The following is a 21,532-nucleotide window of genomic DNA, read 5'->3' on the forward strand; positions in this document are numbered from 1 at the left end:
CCCTCTCCCCCCAGTTTGGTTGTTCTCTGTTGTCCAACCCCTCTAAGAGAAGTGAACTGCCTGATAAAGAGATGTATTCCTTTTGTTCTGCAGCTGGTTCTTCTCTAACTGGGGAGCCAACATTGGGGATTTACATCGAGGTGCTGATAATGTGAGTGCATGAGAGATCTGCTTTCTCTCAGATTTCAGTGGCTCAGTGCTTATTGCTGGAGAAGAGACCAGCATCTATAAAATATAGAGCAGGAGCAGAGAAAGCAAAGAAACAGAACAAGAAATTACTGAAAAAGTCTTTCAGTCTCTAATATATTCATAAATATATTCATAAAGATTTGGGATTTCCCACACACACCTGAGTTAAAATATTGCTCCTCATGTTGCTCATGTCAGGATGAGCCTGGATGTAAGGAAACCTTGCCTCTCTCCTTTGATATCTCCTTTCTGTAGGTTCTGGATACTGACAGGGAGGGTCAGGGTAGGAGACCTCTTCAGAGCATGTCTGAAGCAGTGGGTGTTGGTGATGCTTCATGGCAAGCTGTGGAAAGGAAATATTTGTTAAGCAGTGGTTCAATGAAGCACTTGGTGGTGTTACTTGCTGCAGTGCTCTGGGACACAAGAAGACAAATCTGTTAAAAAAAAAAGTAAAAAAAAATATTGTAAGGACTGGCCCCTTGTTATCTACCCTGCTTAGACCCTATTAAGGTACCCCCTGACTTGTTTTTGACCAAATTTGGCCTTCTGGCCTTTCTTGTAGCAGCACTGGTCAAGTTAAGAGTAGAACTTTGCGAAGCAGTGGCTGCACTGCCTGGCAGGGTGCATGCCAGAGTGGGGTCCTGCCCTTGCCTTGAGCTCCTCTTGTGCCTTGTGAATCAGCTCAGAGTTCACTGAAGAAGAAACTGGCTCCTGCAGCAATTCAGCAATGTGCCCTGAGCCCCTGGGATTCATGTCCTGAGAGGCTGGCTAATGCCAGCTCTGGGTGTGATAACCTCTGGGTGTTTGAGTGTCGTGCTTGGAGGAGGAAGGGGGGAAAACACACCCCTGTGAAATGTTCAGACTCAGGATATTGCTCAAACTGGATATCAAAGGGCTTTGTGGTGTGCTTTGCTGTCTTTATCAGTAGTTCAAACAGACATGCTAATCCCTGTTTTTTCTAGTAGCTGTGGGGATTATAACCACAGTGAGAAAGGTACATATTGTAAAGAAGATTGAAAAAAAAATTGAAAATTTACCTGTCCAGCTGAAGCAAAAAAAAAGGGTTTATAAATCACTTCTCCTACAGGGGTTGGACAACAGAGAACAGCCAAACTGGGGGGACAGGGATGAAAAGAATAAAAAAGGTCAGGGTAGGGAACAGACTAAGCAGATCTGCAGCTGCCGGCAAAAGGGGACAGAAACAGTTCTACTTCCAAATGGGATAACAGGACCCTCAGAAACACACAGGATAAATTTTATAAATATTTTTTATAAATATTTATAAATTTTATGTATGTCTTTATAAAGACATACAAACCCCCAAGCAACAGAACTGTACTGTACTATGGCACATAATTCTCATAATGATTTTTAGCAGAAGTCCTCAATGCCAATGCTGGGATTTTGGAGCTGTTCCCTGTGGGTTTTTCTCCACACAGGAGAGGATCCCTTTGCTGGGGGAGCTGAGTATCTGTATCTGCTTTAATCCCATGTGCAGTATGAGCAGGTCAGGAGAGCAGATTCCAGTTTTGCTTGCTTTATCTTCTTCGTGTTCTTTACATTTGAGGTGTCCTACTCCCTCACTGCCCATCCTTCCTCTGCCTGTGCTGCAGAGCTCTCTGGAGGAAACCTGTCCCCTGGATCTCTGCTCCAGGAAGTGTCAAATTATCCTCTTCCCTGTTTCACAGGCCTGAAGCTACAGTGTCATTTCCCTGACAGTGGTGGCTGTGTAGGCTTCTTGTGGGAACAAACTTTATTTCTCCTCCTGCTCCCTTGAGTGACCTATGGAACCTGCTGCCCTAATTCTCACTTGATTATTGAGATCAGCTCTCCAGAAGCTCACCAATAGACCAAGGTCTCACCTTTCTGCACATCCTGTTGTTTGGGGAAGACAGAAAAGGAGCTTTCTCTCAAGTTTTGCAGCTGCTTTTTTTCTTGCCCAGTGACAAAGCTTGATCCAGCTGGATGCCGTTCCTCTCAATGTGTGAAGTGATAAGGAGTAGGCACAGAGTTTTGCTAAGAGAAGAGGCACAGCCAAAGCCTTCTTCCACCCTGTGGTGTCCTTGAATGGATTTTAGCACCTCAGGCCTTGCTGCCACCTGTAAAGTCTCATGAACCTCAGTCCCTAGAAGCTGTAAGCTGATGTGGGGTAGGTGTAGTTATGGTCAAGGTTTCCATGGATGTCTTCCAGACCTTTTACCACCATGTAGGAGGAGTTTTCAACAAGGTAACCCGGGCCTTTGCCTTCTGTAGACCCCAGGCAGGGTGAGCAGTATTGATTCCAGCCTGGGGCCTTGACCAGGGCTGCTGTCACATAAACAGTGGGGACAGTTCTTTGCTAGTCCTGCTGAGTGCAGGCCATGAAAAAATGGTATTTACAGCCCATGGAAAGGTATTTCCAGGCCAGGACCTCATGTCTTGCCTGATGGAGGTGGCACCTTCTGCCTGGTTCGGCCTGCACAAAAGGCTGGATGCAAATATCTACAAGGCCCTGGGAGTCACAGGTGGCTGCTGTGGACACTGAGGTGGTCATTTCAGCCTCACACATCTGCTCCAAAATGTTGGAATCCCCAGCATGGGTCTCCATCTAAGACAGCTGTCACAAAGGAAAACCATTGTGATCAGTGTCTTGGAATGGATGTAGTGGAACAGGGGAGCAAAACTTTGTGCCATGACTTAGTGTGTGAGCACTAATGAATAAAAAGCAAGAGATGGATCCTGAATCTACTTTACCTGGAAACCTGAAAACCTCCCCAGGTTTCCATTCCTGTGCATGCACATGTGTGTGCACACTCACCTTTTGTCCCTTTTAATGATCCTATACAGCATTTTTACTGGTCTTCCAACCCTTTGGATCTTCCTCATTTCCAGGTTTGTGTCTCCTGTCCCCATCCTTGAGGAGCCCTCAAGGGGAGTGGGCTACAGGACATTGAGGCACTGCACTTGGAGTGGTGTCTCTGCTTTGCTGGGCTGGGGAAGGGAAGCCAAATTTAGCACAACCTCCTTTAGCTGTTGCCATCTCAAGGGAAGGAGCTGCTGAGGGAAGGCAGTGGTGCCTAGAGTTTTTAGGACTAGGATAACCATAATATATATTACATATATTAAAAAAAAAAAAATATATATATATGATATATATGAAATATATATCAAATATATAACAGATATGGATCATATATCATATAATATCAATAACAGGATAGCCATTATATATATATGTGTGTGTGTGTTTGTGTGTATATATATATGTATATATAATGGTTATCCTGTATAATATAATATAATATAATATAATATAATATAATATAATATAATATAATATAATATAATATAATATAATATAATATAATATAATATAATATAATATAATATAATATATCAATCTATCATATCATATCAATCTATCATATCATATCAATATACCACCTAGGTGTCCCCTATCCGAGTGTGCCTATGGGGGATTTAGGCCAGGCTTATTTGGAAGGCAGTGTAAGCCAACAGACCATGCTTCTGTGCTCATCTTTGTCTTGGGAAAGGACATTTTGAAGCAGAATGATAACAAATAAAGCTGAAAATAGTGGTGGTGTTCAGCGATGATGAGGAGGATGACAGAAGGCAGGGCAAATATTGAGGAAAGCAGTGGCACATGAGGCTGTAGAGGCCTCAGCAGAAGGCAAAGCTGATCACAAAGGATTGAGAGCTGCAGAAATGGTGGTTAACATCAAATATAAAAGTGCAAAGGGAGCTGCTTAGCCCTCTGTTTAGCTACTGCTTTTGATGCTGGCTGTGTCTGGGATTTGGATTTGTTCTTGCTGGACTTCCCTTGTTGCTTTTTCCACCTTCTCATAGCAGGGGCAGGTGCCAGAGGTCATGTTGCAGTCTTAATTCCTCTGAAAGAAGTTATTTTTGTCCCTTGTGTGCTCGTGGCTGGTCCTGGGAGTGACCCCATCAGTTTTTTGTGTCCTTGGGAGCTTTGTGTTTGTGGCCTGTGTTGAGGAACCAGCTCAGATGGGAGGGTGTCTGCTCAGAGGAGCACATCAGGGAGCTGAGAAGGATGTGTGAACTGTAATTACAAATGGATTATACTTGGCTCTGTGTGTTGGCTTTTCAGTGCACAGGTTGTATGCGGTCAGTTTGACACCCAAATACTAAAAAATCCACAGAACAGCCAAGTTTGGGCATTAAGTAATGGAGGAAAAGTGAAGATTGCCAAGAGGCAAAGCCTGTTTCGTTCACAGTGTAGGTTTCTGAACAAACTTCTCTTGACGTGCTTATTCTGGAATTTAATCCATTTTGAAAAAGGGATTATTTAATTCACAAAAGATAGACAAACTGCCTCAGAATTTTCATGTGAACTAAATAGCTTTTAATCTAGGAACTAAGAATAAATCAGATGTTCTCCTTCTGCCACAGATGAACTTTCTTTAAGCAAAACTAACTTCTTTTTGCTTAGTGTATGTTGTGTAGTATTTGTTTTTAATAATCAGTTGTTGTGTATGTAGTGTAGTATTTGTTTTTAATAATCAGAGAGGATAAAAAACATCTGATTTCTCACAAAGATTTTGCATGCTTCTTCTTTCTTGCTTTGGGGTACTTTATAGTGATAAAGAAACATTTTTTGTTAGTAGAGGAGGAGCACCAGTGAGAGAATTGCCTTTTTTGGTGAATTTTATGTTGCTATGACAAGAGGATCCTTGAATTCAAACTAGATATTTTCTTGTCTTCAGTTTTCTGCAGAAGGCTAAAATGAAATCACAGCTGCACAGGAAACATTTTAATCAGCAGGGAAAATATTTCACAACAAGATAGAGTTAGGTGGGTTTGCTCAGTTAAAAGGTTTCAGAGCAGCTTGTTTTTAAATTAACCTGGAGTCATTCTGGCTTCCATAGTGCAACAGTTAGTGCAAGGTCTTTGTAGACAAATATACAAAGGTCAGTGTGAGATTGAGGTAATTAGGGCATGTATGTTTTTAACTTCCAAAGTGGATTATTTTTTGAAGATCCACACTTTTACCTTGTGGAAAATCTGTGACTTGGGTGATTTGTACTACATGAAGGTAGCAATAACCTGCCACTGACCAAACCTATTTATCTGATATCGTCTGATATTTATTTGCGTGCCGAGCGTGGTTTCATAGTCTGGAGTTCCTCAATCATCTGTGGTTACCCTGGGGTCAGAGAGCTGTCAGTGTGTAGGTAATGTCAGTTGGTAAAATACTTAAAGGGCACAGCTGAGTGATGGGACATGTCTGTCTTATAGGTAGGGAATACCTGGAAGGAAAACAGATTTCTTCAAGGTCAGAGGAGAGAGAGGTTTCAAGTTAACACTCAGAGGTATGTATTGTCTTTATCCCATCCCAACTCCTGCTGTTTCAATGGATGTGTTGAGAGATCTAGCATAATGCAAAATTCTAAAATAGCTGTGGCTAGATAATAGCTATCTTTTCAGAGCAGCAAATTTAAATTCTGTTAGCTTCAAAATGCAAGTTTTCTTCCCAGTTTTGCTAATGTGAGTCCCTGTCTTAAACTATTTTCTTCTTACTGCAACTAGCAGAAGCTTTCTTGACACAGTTCTGCTTTTCCTGATCATTTGACATCTCTTCCCACACAAATAAGCCACACCACACCTTTGATTAACTGTATCTTGTCCTTGAAAATAAATCTTCAGATAATTTGCATAAGATCAGAGGCACAAGGTTATTGGGGTAAATATGTTGGAGGTAGAGGGCCAGGAGTCTTCAGGGAAAGAAGGTAAAAGCTAGAAGGGAAGAGGATAAGGAAGAAATTAAGTAGTCTTTTATAGTTTGAGTATTTGTATGGCCTGAGCTGCTGCTGTTCCTGCTAACTTAAGGGTTTGTTGAAGTTTGGTGTGTCCTGGAGTTTGGGGTTGTGGTTTGTGTTGTTTCTGACTCACAAGGTGTCTTGAGGGTTTTTTTCAGGGGGTTAGACAATTAAAAATACTTTAAAATGGCAGTTTTAAAACTTGAGTCTGAAGAGAGCATCTAATCAGAATGACAGATTATACTGAGGAGTTTGCTTTCTGTGTGGATGAGTTGGTTTGGTTTTTGGGTTTGGGTTGTTTTAAGCACTTCTTTGGAACTGAGGAAGGATTGTTCTGCGTTCTGTGTGCACCCTTAATCTTGTGTGGCTGAATGCGTGGTGTGATGCACTTGTTGCAGTGCTCAGTAGCCAGGAGTAATAAAGCAGGCTTCCCAGGAGGGTGTATTTTATGGTAATGCTTCATCAGAGATTGTGCTTCTTTTAGAAAGACATAAAGGAATAAATATAGAACAACTCAGATGCTAAAAATAACCCCTTGCATTGACGTCTACTTTAAAAAATTTTTTTTCCTTTACAAGAGACCTTTTGGATATTTAGCAAGATGCATCATATCTGCTGAGAATCCTTTTGGCTCTGGTGATGTCTTGAGGGACAGACAAGTCAGCTGATCTTAGAAAATAGCTTATCTTGGTTTGATTGAGGAGTGCAGTGTGGGAATAGAGCAGATGCTGAGGAAGAGACTTGATGTGGGTAATGGAATGAGAAGTTGGTTTAATTACTGCAGCTGTAGGAGCTGGGCATTTATGATCTCAAAGATTAGAAGACTGCTCAGTGCTTGTGTTTATGGGGAAAAAAAAGGATACTAAATACTCCAGTCAAACCCTGAGATATGTAATGGATCTCACTGGAAAGATGGTCCCTTGATAGGAAAACTGCTTTCCCTGAATGGCTTCAGCTACAGCCTGGGATATAGTAATTCTGGCATCCTTTTAACTGTGAGATGAGGGAATGAATAATCTTCCACAAGGTTTCTAATCCTAGAAGCTGAGATTTTCGTAGTAGGAGGATGACTTGAAGTGGATTTTTAAGTCATTCTCAATTTGCAAATGAACTGCAGTGGACATGATTCCTTGCACCTACCTGGCCACTTGATTCTGTTCCAAATAGGGAACTTTGTGATCTGTAGTGTGAGAGTGAGCCGGTGAATCAGTTAACACTTGTAAATCAGTTTCAGATTAGATTATTACTGCAGTGCCCTTTGAAATGTATGAATTCAGTGCCAGGCTCCTTTATTTACGATCTGTGCAGACATTTCAGTATGCACAAACCCTGAGATCAGCCCAGGCACCCCCACACCCTGGTGCTGTCAGGGGTGGGTGCTGTGCTGCAGGGGGGATGAGGGCTCAGGCCTTTTGGGCATCTCACAGCTCGTGCAGCATCACACAGATGCTGGTTTATGATGCTTGTAGCAGCCCATTCCTGCAGCCCATTCCAGGGCCACACTCTGCTCATCCAAACCCTTCCTGCATGGCTGAACTGGGGGGTCCCAGCTCCCACATCCCTCTGCCTGCACAGGGGCGTTGCTGTGGCTGCTTCTCCCTTTGAACTTGAGAATAGGGCAGATGTAAAGTGCACTTTAGACATAAAAATAGCCAGCACCTGCTTCAGTCAGGCTGGCTGGGACCTGTGCCAGCCCTGGCTGGCCAGGCAGAGGGGTCTGGTGAGGATTTCTCCGCCTCTCACAGGTGGAGCAGCATGGCCAGACCCTTGGCAGAGCTGCTCCCTGGGCTCTGCAAGATTAATAAAACACCCATGCTGTGTCACCCTTTGATCACAAGTATTTTTGTCTCCTCAGCTTTATGCTGTTCTGTTTGACTTGGTTTCTTCCCCTCCCTTCCCTGCTTTTAACCAAATTTACTCTCTCGTTGTGTTTGACCAAGGAAGGGCAGTGTAAAGAGAATGCTTCCTCCTAGGAATTAATTACTTTGTTATTTTAGATTGCAAGCCTCATCAGACTTCTGGAAATCTATTATTTATGTGCATTTCTGGTTAATTAAAAATGCTATTTAGATGGTATTAAAAAACTTTCCTTGTGTAAACAAGGGGAAAAAAGATGGTTCAAAACTCCAGTGTACAAGATGAGCTAGGCCTTCTCCACCTCCACTGTTAGCTCTACTGAAGATTGTATTTTGAATTTTTTATCATTATTTTATTGTTAGACACTGGTCCCTGGTATGAGTATGAATATCTACAGTATGAGTATGCAGATGTATAATTTTTCTGAGAGCCTGAAGAGGTGATGCATTCAAAATTATCATCTCATTCCCTATGAAATTACTTCACTCATAACAAAGAATAATAATTATTTTCCTCAGGATACAGGTGCATTAAACTGTGTTTTCCTTGTTTTGTCCTGGAATGAGATATGATAGAAAATGCAGCTTGTTTCACTGTTGTCTCTTCAGATCTTACCTGCAGCAGTTCAGAATGTTAAAGGTTTCTTTAAAATTCTTTAAATTTTAAACCTTTAAAATTCCTTTTTACCTTCTTAGTGCAGAATGCTAAGGACAGGGAGCAACCTTCATTAGTTTAAGTGCTTTATAATAGATTTTATATCTAAACTGCCCTTCATTAAAGTTCTTACCTAGATTGCCATTCTAGAGCCTTTTAATTCTACTCCAACGTGAATTAGGAATAGTGAATAAACAAATATTGGTAGTTAGTTCAATCTAACTAGGGGAGTAAAGTAACTCCTGAGGAGGAGGAGAAGGATCCCTGAGCTTCACACAGGTTTGTGCCCGGTGAGTGTCCCCTGGATGATGTCCAGGGTGACTGACACGTTACCTACAGATTTTCATTTTGGAACCTTGCAGATTCAAAGCTGGTAAAGGAAAAAGAGATTTCTGCCAAAGATTCCCTGCAGTTCTCAAATCCCATGAGGCAGCTCCTTCCTGTCACCTTTGCCTGGGAGTTCCTAAGGAAATGATTAATTTGGAGTAACTGCAAAGTCGGCTTGTGGAAGATCAGAGCATGAAAGTTAATGATCAATTGCTTCTTGTTACTGGGTAATTATGAAGAATTGTATTTAGGATTTTTTTTTCCCCTGACTGAAGTCCACTTAAAGACCTACAGCTCTAAAATCGACATATAAATCTATTGCACACCAAAGAAAACATCACAGCATTAGGAGAAAAGCTGATTCACCACCTGGGGCAGTCCAGGGACCCTCAGCCCCAGGGTTGGAGGCAGGGCACAAAATGAAGGTGGCAGAGACCACTGCAGTGAAAGGGATGTGCTGGTGAGCCAGAGGAAATGATGAGGAAGGATGGAAGCCAGAGAGGAAGGATGTTTGCAACTGATTTTTTTTTGTTTGTTTGTTATTTAAGGAAAAGTGAAAGAAGAGGAGAAATTAGTAAGTTAAGCTTGTCCCTTACTCTGCAGATCACTCCTGTGTCTGTGTCCCACACTCAGATCTCTCTCAGTATTTCAATTCTGATTACACCACCTCTCCTTGTTTCTGTGGAAGGCTGTGCTTTGCATAGCTCTGTGTTCTGCTCTTGCCATAAACATTTTCTATAATGGGCTTATTCTAGGCAAAAGAGTATTCCAGTGTTTAAAAGAAAAAAGCAAATCTTAGGATTACTCTGAAAGTGACAGACTTACATTATATATTGCAATAAGGGAAAAAAAGTGTACAATTAGTGGTCATTTAAAGCAATAATTTAGGTCTTTTCTCAGAGCCTGCTTCTTCCCAGAAGTCAATTTAGGCAACACTTATGGATGAGCTTGCATCAACATTCAAGACTTATTCACTATTTAAATTGCATTAATAAACCCATGTAAACCCCCAAGCATTCCCAAACACAAGGAAATGCAGAAACCTTGGCTAAGCCTGCTCAAATTCCCCTCTTACACTTACTCTCTTATGCTGTTTGTCATGGAGGCCTTTAATCAGGGAAAAACCTCAGAGCTGACCAGGCTGCAAGAAATTGCAAGGCTGTAAGAATTTACTCCTGGGACTAAACCTGTCTGGGCTGAAACTGGGATTAATTTCCCAGGACGGGGCACACTTCACTTGGCTCAAAGATGTTCTGCCCTGGTTGCTTAGGGCAGCTGTGTGTTTCCCAGCTTCATTTGCACATGGCCATGGTTTCCTGTCCTGTATTTGACATTCTGTCCCATTTGAAGCTCAGAGGGAGATGAAGTTTTCTAGTGCTATACTGAGTTAACCTGCCCAGGATTTGCCCTGATTTTGGGCTCTAGCAATAGGAGAATTACAGCCTCTTTCACCAAGAATAATTCAACCTCTCCAAGCTGGACCAGAATTGCATTAAACCTGCTGCAGTGACCTCAGGCATCACCTCCTCCAGGTGTTGCCAACCACTGCAGAGAGGACCATGTGCAGCTGCCTCACCCCTGCAGGTCACAGCTGGAAAATTACAGAGCAGTTTGCCTGTAAAAAACGAGTGATGGTAAGAACCCTCCTTCATCAGGGGGTTAAAGTGGCACTGTGCTGTGCATTGGAGCAGCTGAGGTGGGTGCTGTGGAGCAGAGATCCCTGGCAGAGGGCTGGGATGGACAAGAGAGGGCAGTAATGTTTTAGGCTGCCACAGCTGAACCTGCTCCAGGATGTTTATCCATCAGAGCCCTGGCTCCACGTGGGTAGGGACAGAGTTGGATGGAACTGTGGCTGCTGGAGCTCAGGTTCTCCTGATGAGTGAACGCAGAACTTTGTGGAATTATGAGGTCACAGATATATTCACCCATTTCATTCTTGCTTGTCTTGTCTTTGGGAGAAGCTCAAAACTGAAGGGTTTTGTTGAAAGTTGCAATGGAAAATGAATAGCTTTGTTTGCTGAAGAAGTCTAATTTCCATCTTGGAAAGGAGAGAATTTGTCTGTCATTGGTCCATCCAGGTCAGCAGTCTGGCTTATAATGGATTTCCCTGCTGAAGGATTTGCAGTCAACATAGTGGCTGCTATTTGCTCGTTCACTTCTGTGTCATTCAGGATTCCAGTTCTCTTTTTTCTCTATTTACACCACCTCTGACAGCTGTGGCAAGAAGGTTCACAGGTCAGTTTTGGATTATGAGGGGGGAAACCACTTCTGATTGTTTGTTGTACACCTGTCATAACTTTCTGACATCCTCTCTGGTTTTCCTGCTGTGAGTGATGACGTATTTTTCTGAAAGCACCTTCAAGTCAATAATTTATAGTTATCTTTGGGGCAGTGGTTTGTTTTTAGAGGCTCTCTTTCTGACAGGTGATGGTCATAGTTGTAGGATGGCAGCAGGAAGGAATTTCTGGAAGTCATTCTGTCAGTGATGGATGATTCCATAAGACACTGAAAGAGGGGCATGCCATGAAATCAGCTTTGCTATCTAGGGAGAAATTCAGCTTGTGATTAAAAATACATTATCATTTCTCCCCCTTTTCCCCCTGACATTAGTCCATCAATATCAGGTTATTATATAGAAGATGACCTTTGGAGAGGGAACCAAGCTGTGGAACCAGGGATTTAAAGATATTAATGCTTCCTATAGTGAGGAAGAAAGCTGACCAGAAAATAGTTTCAGTAGTTTTAATAAATTATTTAAGAATAAGGAAAGAAGGGGTGGAGGAAATAAAAGGGAATGAAATGTTCTCCTTGTGAGATGATGCTGAAGATGGAGTTGTGAATGGCCACTTTAGAGTCTTGTAGGCCTTGGTTGTTGGAGCACTGAGAATATTTTCAAAGCTGTGGTATCACAAAGTAGCTAATGGAAACATGGGTTTGAAGGTTATATTGAATTCAGTACAAGGTACTGTGCAAGAAAGAAACTGTGTGTTTAAGTGCATGCACATTTATATTTAATTGCAGGACTTTTGAAATGGAAAAATACTTGTGAGTGTATGCTTGAATGTGACTCTCATCCTCAATGTACTGCCTAAATCTGTTTGTTCCATTTTAGAAGACATCAGAAAAGCAATTTGATACAGCTTGCTGTGTCCAGTACATGATGTTTTATATATATATATATCTCAATACATTTTTTGTCCAAGTGAGAGAGGTGAGGATCTCAAGTGGGAAGAGCTTCTCTCTCATTGTTTGGGGCTCAGGTACCTCTTTGCCAGCAGCAGTACAATAAACAGTGCCAGATCAAAGCCTGCTTTCAGATCCTGTTCTCTTGCATAACACTGCTGTGCAGAAGCACTGTCTTGAAGCAGAAATTATTCTCTTACCAGTTGCACTCTTTAATTCTGGGAACTTTGACCTCGGTTTTATCAGTTTAACTACAATGTCTGCATGAGAGCTGCTGTACACAGGCAGTGAAAAAGGCAAAGATCCTTTTGATAGCCCATGGAGGAAGTTTTCAAGAATTGCTTCAGGACCAGAGAACGTTCCAAGGAGCAGCTCAACTTGTGTTGCATTGGTTTTAGGTATCTCTTTGTTGTGGGATAATGGGAGGCAGGATGAGATTCTGCTCCTGACTTGCTGAGCTTTTTTAATGAACACTTTTTATTGCCATAGTTGCACGTGTGGATTTTAATGAAAACAAAATGGCTAAAATGTAACAGTATTTGTTTTATAGGTATGCAGAAATGTTATGGTAATTTTTTATACTTTACTTCCCCCCAGCCCTGTCATTCACAGTAACACCTTCCCCACCAGCACTGACAGCTGAACCACCTGATTTTGGTGATATTTTCATAGACCCTTTGATTATTTAGATGGAGCAACTACAGAACCCGTCAGAGCTAAAGAAAGCTGGTAATTTGTCATAATAGGGCTTCCTCAAGCATGTAGGTTTATTGTCCCCAAAAACTTCTCCCAGAGATTTGCTGTTCTCAGGGGTTCAAGCCTGAACTTACTCTTGACCAGCTGTTTGCTCTGATTTCAGCAGCCTTTTTTGCCTGAAGTGGTTTATTTTCCCTCCTAGTGGTTGTCTTTACTGTCTTATGAGGAGCAATTGTATTCCAAATCCTGTGACTCCATTCTTCATGGCCATGGTGCATGTGGTGTTAACACCTCAATGCACTTCATGTTCAGATTGCTTCCCAGCTTTGTCACCAGCTGCCAAAATTAGTCTTTTTTTTTTGTATGCAAGCCATTAATCAGTTAAAAATGAACCAGAAGATTGATTGTCAGGGTTTGTCTTTTCATCAGTTACTCGCAAGAAGCCTTTTCACAGAAGATTTTTCTTTCTGTGCTGTCAGGCACATCTCTTTTGGGCAGAATCTTTACTGCTGTCACAATTCCTCTGTCTCCAGGTTTACACTTTTAATGTGATACCACATGGAAAAGTGTGTTTGTTGAATATCCAGATAGCTGAGACTTACTTGTATTTATTTTAAACACATTCCCAATAACCAACCTGTCTTCTTATGATCTCCTTGTAGCTTCATGTTCTGGTTCTTCTTTGTCAGCCTTTGCTGAAATCTCACGTGCTGTTGATGAGTTCTGTAGCCTTTCTTACATGTGGCAAGTTTGTGAAAGTACTGGCACTAAAATCTTGAAATAAATCTGCATCTTCTGCATTTTTAGAGATTTAAGTATAGTTGACTTAATTGAGTGAGCAGTTGCATGTGTTGGTTTTGTTGGAGGATTTAGAAAGCAGAAAGTTGCAAAAAGCACTGTGTGTTTTTCAAATATTTGCCTGGTCGTGTTTTCCTTCTCTTGAGTGGCAGTGGTGGGAGGTGATGCCCTTCCAAAAGCCAGAAAATGTGTTTTGACATAAAACTGGCCTTGGACAATGTCCCAGCCCGCGTGGATGGCACTGACTGTGTGCAGAGCAAAAGCTGAGCTGGGTGGGTGGGAGTGTGCAGGGTAGCTGGTGTTTCCTGGCACAGTTTGATTTCTGGAGCACAGTTTTATCTGAAATAGGATGGAATGGAGCAGTTTTCCACTGGCATCATGTCCAGGGTCAGCATGAACGTGCCTGCCTGGTCCCTATTGCTGTTCCTCTGCTAACACTGTCACAGAATTCTTTAAGTGTCTGAGTGTTCCATCACTGCTTACATCCTCTGGCAGGTCCTGCTGGGTGTCCTAATCAAACATTTATATTTGCAGACTCTGCATCCTGGTTAAAATAAGTTATAAACGAAGTGATCCATGTGAGAGGAGCGCTCTTTGTTCCAACAACTTGCTAGAGGAGTGGTGGGTTATAGAAATGCTTTGTGTTGGCTTTTGTGATACATTAACTTGCTGGGCACACGTTTAGAGAACCTTTTTTCTTTTTTTTTAAAGGAAAAACTGGTTTGCAGTCTGGTAAATCTGAGTGTCTTCAGGGCTTTTCTCATTTTTGAAGTTTGGGTTGTAGATTTCTGCATGAAACTTTCATGGTGTGAGGCTTGTGAAATTAGATAACATGCTTTAAACAAGCCACCTCTGGGTAAAGTACATCTCTAATTACTGAGACTAAATTATGTGGAAAGTGAGCTTGTGTCTGAAGTAAATCTCCAGTTCAGTAATCTAAAATTAAATAATGATTAGCTTAATTGCTTGAGGATCATAAAAAACACTCTTAATAAAATATAGGGATTAATTGTGTGTTCTCAGAGCAGATAATTGCTTCTGCTTCATTTTCAGTAACTTCTCTCAAGACAGGGTTTGGAGGTAAGAGAAATAAAATAACCTTTTGTTATGCTGATTAGTAAAGCCAGGAAAAGTAGGCTAGTTCTTATGTATGCAAGCCCTTGCTCCTGTCTGAACAGAAGCTGCAATTTCACTATTAGCGGCAAATTTAGAACACTTGCTTTTAATTTCATAGGTGTGTGCCAGTTAGTCCCTCTGAAAGCAATAGTAGTTGGTACCTGTGGAGCTGAGTGTAGTAATATGTATGTGAAGAAAGATCAAGTAGGGTTTTTTCCTTCAGAGAAAGGAAAAAGACTCATAATTTTACTAAGAACTGTTTGGGTTGTTCATTACCTGGGTTGTCAGCTGCTTGTTTGCATTGCATTTTGCTTCTAAACAAAATACTTTTTACCTTCATTCACTGGAGAATGTCTTTTTTGCTTATAGGCAAATGAGAAAGCAAATCTCTTGAGACATAAGCAGTGGTACTTCCCTGGAGGGAGGAGATGGGGATTCTCCTGTTGCTCTGAGTGTTGCCAGGTGCCAGAAGTGGTCCCCAGTGGTGGTGGTAAGAAAGAAATCTTCCCCCACGTTTCTGTATTTGTGTTTTGTCTGTAGCAATGTGCTTTTGGGAGGGGGAAAAAACTGGATGTGCAAATACTGTTCTTTTCATGGAGCTGCATGAACTGCTGGGAGAGGTGTCAGATGTCTCCCACTCTGGAGAATTTTAGTTTAGGAATGAAATCAGCGCTTGAGATTGTTGCTGCTGCTGTCTCATGTGAGTTGTATTATTGCAACAGAGATTCAACCATGAATAAACCTACCAGGGACTCTAGAAATACTTATCTGTCTCCTCCTTCCTTAAATGTAGAAGGGGAATTATGTCCTTACAGTGCTTGAAGGGCCTCCTTGATGGGGTTCATAGAAATCTCATCAATGCTGGCTGGGGTCATCCTAGGCTGCCTTGAATCTGAGCATCTTGAAATTTTATCCAATAACTGGCTATGAAAATGTTAAGTATCTCAGCAAGCTTCCTACTTTTTGTCTTTTTTTGCAGTCTGTCCTACAAACAGTGACAGGGAAAGTGGAAAGCTGCTGAGACCCTGCTGATACAGTAGCAGAGCAGTTTTTTTTCAGGACAAAATCTTAAAACCTGTGGTTACTGTCAGATGTTGACATTTTAATGGTGATCTCTGATACCCTGTCCCTTTAGGGGCTATTAGTAGATTTTTTTGGTAAGCAAATAATTTAATCTTGGTGGTTTTGCAAAGACTTAAATTATTGCTTTGGTGTTTTATCGCCTTTCAAGCTCTATTGTAGGCTGAGTAGTCTCCCTAAAAATGGTAATTTCTGTGAGATATTTCTCAGAGCTGTTTTGCACATTCTGGAACAGCCACAATCTGTGTTCAGGGCATGCTCTGACCCTGTGCAAAGTTACATCCCTTTAAGATGTACATTTTCCTGCTGTAGTGGAAGTGAAAGCATTTATCCCAGCTCATTAGGTGGGCAAACAGACACTTCCTGCAAGCCCAAAATATCCTTGGGTCAAAAATTTTACCCCCAAAATTAGCTATAACAGCTGAACCAGGCTGGGTGCCTGCAGCTTTGGTGTGTGGAGGGACACCCAGGAGTTGATTTATTAAAGCAGCCTTGTCCCAGCGTCATGGTGACCAGCTGCTTTCAAAACTGGTTGTGTAAAATGTTTTTGCCTGTTCTTGTTGACACTGGTGTAGGGGCAATGCCCCAGAAACACAAGAAAGCCCTTTTTTATCTGGTTGCTGTTTTGTAGGATAGTTTTCAGCTTACATGGCTGCAATCTTTGCTTTTCTTCTTTGTGTGTAAGGCTTGAAAAGGCCATTGATGAGTTACTGAGAAGCTAAAACATGCTGGGATTGGGGGGGGGGGGGGGGCAAGATTTTGGGTTGTGACATCTCTAGAAATCTCAAACTGTGCTTCTGTTCAGAGAGGAGAAAATCTGAGTTTCTCATACTCAGGCCTGCAGGAGGCCAGGCCTGTTATCTGTGTGGTGCTGCCTGGGTGTCTTGTCTTGGGTCACTAGAACCTGAAACGAGGAATAATCTGGAAATTAAATGTTCTGAGTGAAGTGAATGGCCATGCTGGACACTGCGTGGGTTGAATAATAATGAATAATTCCTTGAATAATTCCTTCAGCCTTCACCTTCTTGATTGTCACCCAGATGATGAGAGGGCTGGAACACCTCCACTGTGAGGAAAGTTGAGAGAATTGGGGTTGTTCAATCTGGAAAAGAGAAGGTGATTTCATTGTGGCTTTCCAGTGCCTAAAGAGAGCTGGAAAGAGAAAGAAAGATGGAGAGAGACTCTTTACAAGGGTCTGGAGTGACAGGACAAGAGAGAATGGCTTCAAACTGAGAGGGAGCAGGGTTAGATCAGATATTGGGAAGAAATTCTTCCCTGTGAGGGTGGTGAGGCCCTGGCACAGGTTGCCCAGAGAATTTGTGAATGTTCCATCCCTGGAAGTGTTCAAGGCCGGGTTGGATGGGGCTCTCAGCAAGCTGGGATAGAGGCAGGAGTCCCTGCCCATGGTAGGGGGGTTAGAACTGGATGATCTTTAAGGTCACATCCACCCCAAACCATCCCGTGATTCTGTGATCTGTCACCTGCTGCTGTTGTCCTTACTGTGTGTCTTACTGGGCGGGGGGATTTGTCTCTCTGACTTGTCAAGTCTATAATTTGTAGAAATTTCTGGAAAAGTCAATTTTCATAAAAACTTATTTGGGACCACAAAGAGGAAAACAAAGTAATCTTTGGATTCATCAGGCTAGACCTGAGAGCAGCTGACAAAAGCAGTCATGGCAGTCACAGTTTCAAGAGTTTCTACAGTTCAAGCAAGGTGAAATGTAAATTATATGGGAAGACCAGTTACAGTCCCTGTTTTCATATTTAATTTACCAGTGTGGAGGCTGTGGTGAGGTTTCAATCCTGTAAGACAGGCCTCTCCCCTGGCAGAGTGATGCTCTGAGAAGCTGCTCCCAGAGGTGTGATCCCTGCTGTTAGTCTGGTTTTTAGGCAGAGTCAGTTTTGTACAACTTGCAGAAATAATGTTCTCTCCTATCTGTTCCTAATAAAAAGGCACTGAGTTGTTGCACCTTTAATTTGGAGGAAGGGAGCATGACAGTGTTTTTTTTTTTTTTCTGTGGCACTCACTTTTACTCTTCAAAAACTGCACCACATTAAGCTTTGAGCCTCTTTCTTAAGGAAAACCAGCCTTGCTGAACAATTCTGGATATGTTTATGGCTGGAACCCAGCACTGTTCAGCCCGGCCAGGGTGGTCACTGCTCTGGGCCAGCACAGGATCCATTCCAGCTGGGGGTATCTGCTGGTGGAGCTCAAGGACCGAACTCGATCTCCTGGGGATGTTTATTTTGAGAAGAAAAAAGTAATCCAAACTGAAAAGTGCTTTCTTAGAAGCCATAATGGCATTTACTCTTTCATAATTGTTTTGAAAATGTCAAAGTTGCTGTGGGAGCAGTTGTTTTCACATGTGGATGTTGTGAAGGCCACACATTCAGCACCTTTGGCAGTACTTTCCAAAGCAGCAGAAAGCACAGATTTAAATACAAATACTGTCACAGGATGTGCTTCAGGACAATATTACTGTGCCTCAGCAGCAAGGCCACTTTTGATTCAAGGCTTCATTTGCCCAATCTCTGCCCCTGTGTCTCCCTTTGGAAAGAGCCTCCCTTTTCTCCTTGGTTGTGGTGTTCAAGTTTTGTTGTAGTTGAGATGGAGACAATACAAAGCAACACACTCCATTTTCAGAAGGCCTCAAACAGTTTTTATTATGGCATGCATGCTTTTTATACATTCTTACAAAACTATAAGTTTACACTTTACTCCTTGGTCATGAGAGACAAACAAAGTGCTCATTGGAATAGGCAGTTGCAGGTTTCTCTTATTTATCCTTCTTGGTTTCTATATCAATGACCTTGGTAGAAAATTCTTTCAGGGGTAAACTTGAATCCTGTTATCAAACTTCTCTCTGGCTCACAGAGGTAGCTGTAAAACCTCTTCCACAAAGTTTAATGGGATTAGTGATGCCCAAAAGTCAGTCAGCCGGAGACTGAGGAGTTAAAGATTGCACAACCAAATTGTGAGTGCAAAGGGCTGATAAGGGACACCCTCCAAAAGCTGAACAAGGCTCCTCCTGAGGGATGCATGGAAAGGACAGAGGGAGGAGGCTCAGGGCAGTGTGAGCTGGTGATGGGGCTGCTGGGCCCTTGTGGCACTGCAGGACCTGGGGCATTTTGCAGGTCCCTTCTTTGCCATGGCTTTGTGAGCTTTAAACTTGTTCACTCCAAAGTCATCTGGATACTTTGGATCCCTGTTGCAAGATGGGAACAAAATGCCTAAGCATCACCTTGTGCAGTTCCTTTTCCTGTGCTGAAGATGAAATAATGCCTCTCATTACTGTCCTGTGTGCCCTGGGTTAACTATTCCCTAATGTCTGCTGAAATTATCTGCTTTATAAAATACAAAACACCTCAAAACACAACCCAAACCTAAAAAAACCCCTCAAACCCAACAGCTTAGCTTAAGATATATCTTGTTGGTAGAGATGTGGGATGAGTAATAACTGTAGAGGCAGTTATACAAGCAAACCTTGAGGACATGCTGACCTTAAGCTTGAGTTTAGAGTGAGCCTATAGTAGTGCCTGGGAGGAGAGAATTATGAGCACTCAGTCAAACAAGGCATAGAAAAAAACTCCCAGTTGCCTGGAAGTAATGAACTTACTGACAGTAAAATACTTCTGATTAAGGCAGTGACGTTTCAATTATTCCAGTTATTTAGAAATCTGGTTTATTACAGTTAAGGTAAAAAGAATTTAAATAGAACTAATAAAAAGTAGTTTGTGTTTAATGGACTTAAAAGTGAACAAAATCTGCAGATTCAAGAAGTAATTATACATTGCTGAGTAAATAGCATGAAGTTTTTTATTCTAGGTCTTGATTGGGGAAATATTGATTCTTTCAGATTGGTTCTGGTAAATAGATCAGGCTGCCAGTTTGTTTATTTTAAATGAAGCTAGTCAGGTTTGCTAGACTCATTGTCTATAAATGTGTCCTGTGTTAACACATTGCATTGAACTGCAGGCAGTTTGTAATACCCTTGAATATCTGATTTTTTGGGCATATAATTGCACATGAGCTGAGGGTTATTCTGGCAGATAAAAATGAATCATAAGAGCATAAATGCTGCTTCTCAACTCAAACTGCTACTCAGCCTGACTGAGGAGCTTTTGAAGAGCAGTGCCAAGCTAGCCCTGGTGACATCCATAATTCCAGTTTGGCACATAGGGTCTTTTGAATATGAAGCTTTGGTACAGTGAACTCCTCTCTTTACTAATTAGCTTCTAATTTTTCAAGTGATGGGGAGCAGTTTTTGACTTGGCAGCCAAACTGCTCAGAAATGCTGTGAGCTCCAAGAGAAGTGGAGATGCTCACTTTTATACCAGTAATTTCACATTCTGCATTTCTTCCAGGACTTAATAACTGTTCCAGCAGGAAACAATTTCTGCTTTGGTGTTTTTTTTGTGTCTCTGACAGAAGTGGAAGGAATACACAGGAATGCATGGAGATGCAGAAATTTCCACTCAGGCAGCTGCCCACCCTTGCTGGGGTTGTGATCACTGAGAGATCTCCTGTGGTCAGATCAGTGTCAGCATTTGGGGCACCTGTAGGACTGAAAAAGGACTGACAGAGGCAGAATATTTGAATGTCCTTTTGTCTGGGTCTGTTAAACATGAGACCATGATAAAGAGAGCATCTGTGTTAGGCTGTGTTGCTGTCTGAGCGTTGCTGGTGGAAGGCAAGTGTGGATTTTTAGTGGGCCAATCATTCCTGGGATTCCTGCAGCCCTCAGTGAAAGGGTATTTAGGTCATGTCTCTCTCAAACATTGTATTAAAAGGCCACTGTTCAGAAGAAGCTGAACAAGGGTCACTGAATCGTGGCAGGGCTGACCAGTCCTGGATTTGTGATCTTTGTTGGCAGCATATTTCAAACGCTCTGTGTGTTACCAAAGAAGGGTCCCCTGCTCTGCACAATCCAGATGGCCTAAATTAACTACATGTGCTGCTAGAGGCCTATTTAGCAATAGAATGCCAAAGCCACCCAGGAGATGGGAGATATTAAGAAAAGGTGAGAGCTGTAGATGTTTCTTTTCAGGTTTTTGCCTGACATGGATTTTAAAGACAGATGGGATGTTTACAGAGTGGCTGCTGTTCAGTTTCCCAGTTGAATGGCCAGCAAAAGCCTGAATTTACACAATGTGCAGCCTTCCCACTTACAAGTTATTTGTTTTGAATTGTGGGCTCCTGCATTTGTAAAGAATTCTGGTTATAATTTATAAAGATTTCACCATGAGCAAAATGCACATGCAGTTCAGCTTTGTATTCAAAACATGGTCTTCAAATTCACATAGGAGAAAGATTTTTTTTTTTTCTTTTATGGTGGCTTGTTTGGGGGTTTGAGGGTTTTTCATTGTTGGGTGAAGAGGTCGGTGTAAAGGTTGTGTGGTGAGTGGCTGCTGCCAGTATTGGTACAGAGACCAGGACAGGCTGGTGTGATCTTGACAGAAAACACAGAACAATAAGCCTTTGTTCAGCATATATTTGTTTTTGCTATCAGTCTGCTTGATAAGTCTGGTCTATCTTTTTAGGAAAATACCTGCTTTTGTGTATATGCAAAAACAGGTCTGACCACAGGGGTAATTATGGATTCAGGCTGATAACAGCCTTGTGCAATATTTGTCAGTGAAATAATCCAAAAGAAGAACAGATGTCTTATTCAGGAATGAACACACTGCTGTTGGCAGTCAGGTGACACCCAAGAGAGGAGAAGTTGGATCCCATAGGAGGAAGGGGATGATGTGGGTGCCTGCCCTCTGTACAGCTCTTAATTTCTTGATTTTTCCTCGTTTGGGCTGTGATAGCAGATACACATCTCTGTATGAGCCGTGTGAATGCACTGAGC

General features: G+C 42.0%; 1 protein-coding gene across 6 annotated transcripts in view; it reads left to right on the top strand.

Annotated features, from left to right (window-relative positions):
- AGPAT3 (1-acylglycerol-3-phosphate O-acyltransferase 3) overlaps positions 1 to 21,532 on the top strand; it is a 90,994-nt gene that overhangs the window by 24,766 nt on the left and 44,696 nt on the right. For 3 of the 6 annotated variants that reach the window (XM_063181581.1, XM_063181566.1, XM_063181572.1), the window contains exon 2: positions 14,967 to 15,087. The exons of 2 other annotated variants lie outside the window; for them this stretch is intronic. The gene's annotated coding sequence lies outside the window, so the exon portion shown is untranslated. Of the gene's footprint in view, positions 1 to 5,500; positions 5,520 to 14,966; positions 15,088 to 21,532 lie in introns of those variants that run through there. One more of the 6 variants, XM_063181578.1, reaches the window with a different exon arrangement.

This window comes from Melospiza melodia, chromosome 2 (assembly GCF_035770615.1).
Source record: "Melospiza melodia melodia isolate bMelMel2 chromosome 2, bMelMel2.pri, whole genome shotgun sequence".
Taxonomy (NCBI): Eukaryota; Metazoa; Chordata; class Aves; order Passeriformes; family Passerellidae; genus Melospiza; species Melospiza melodia.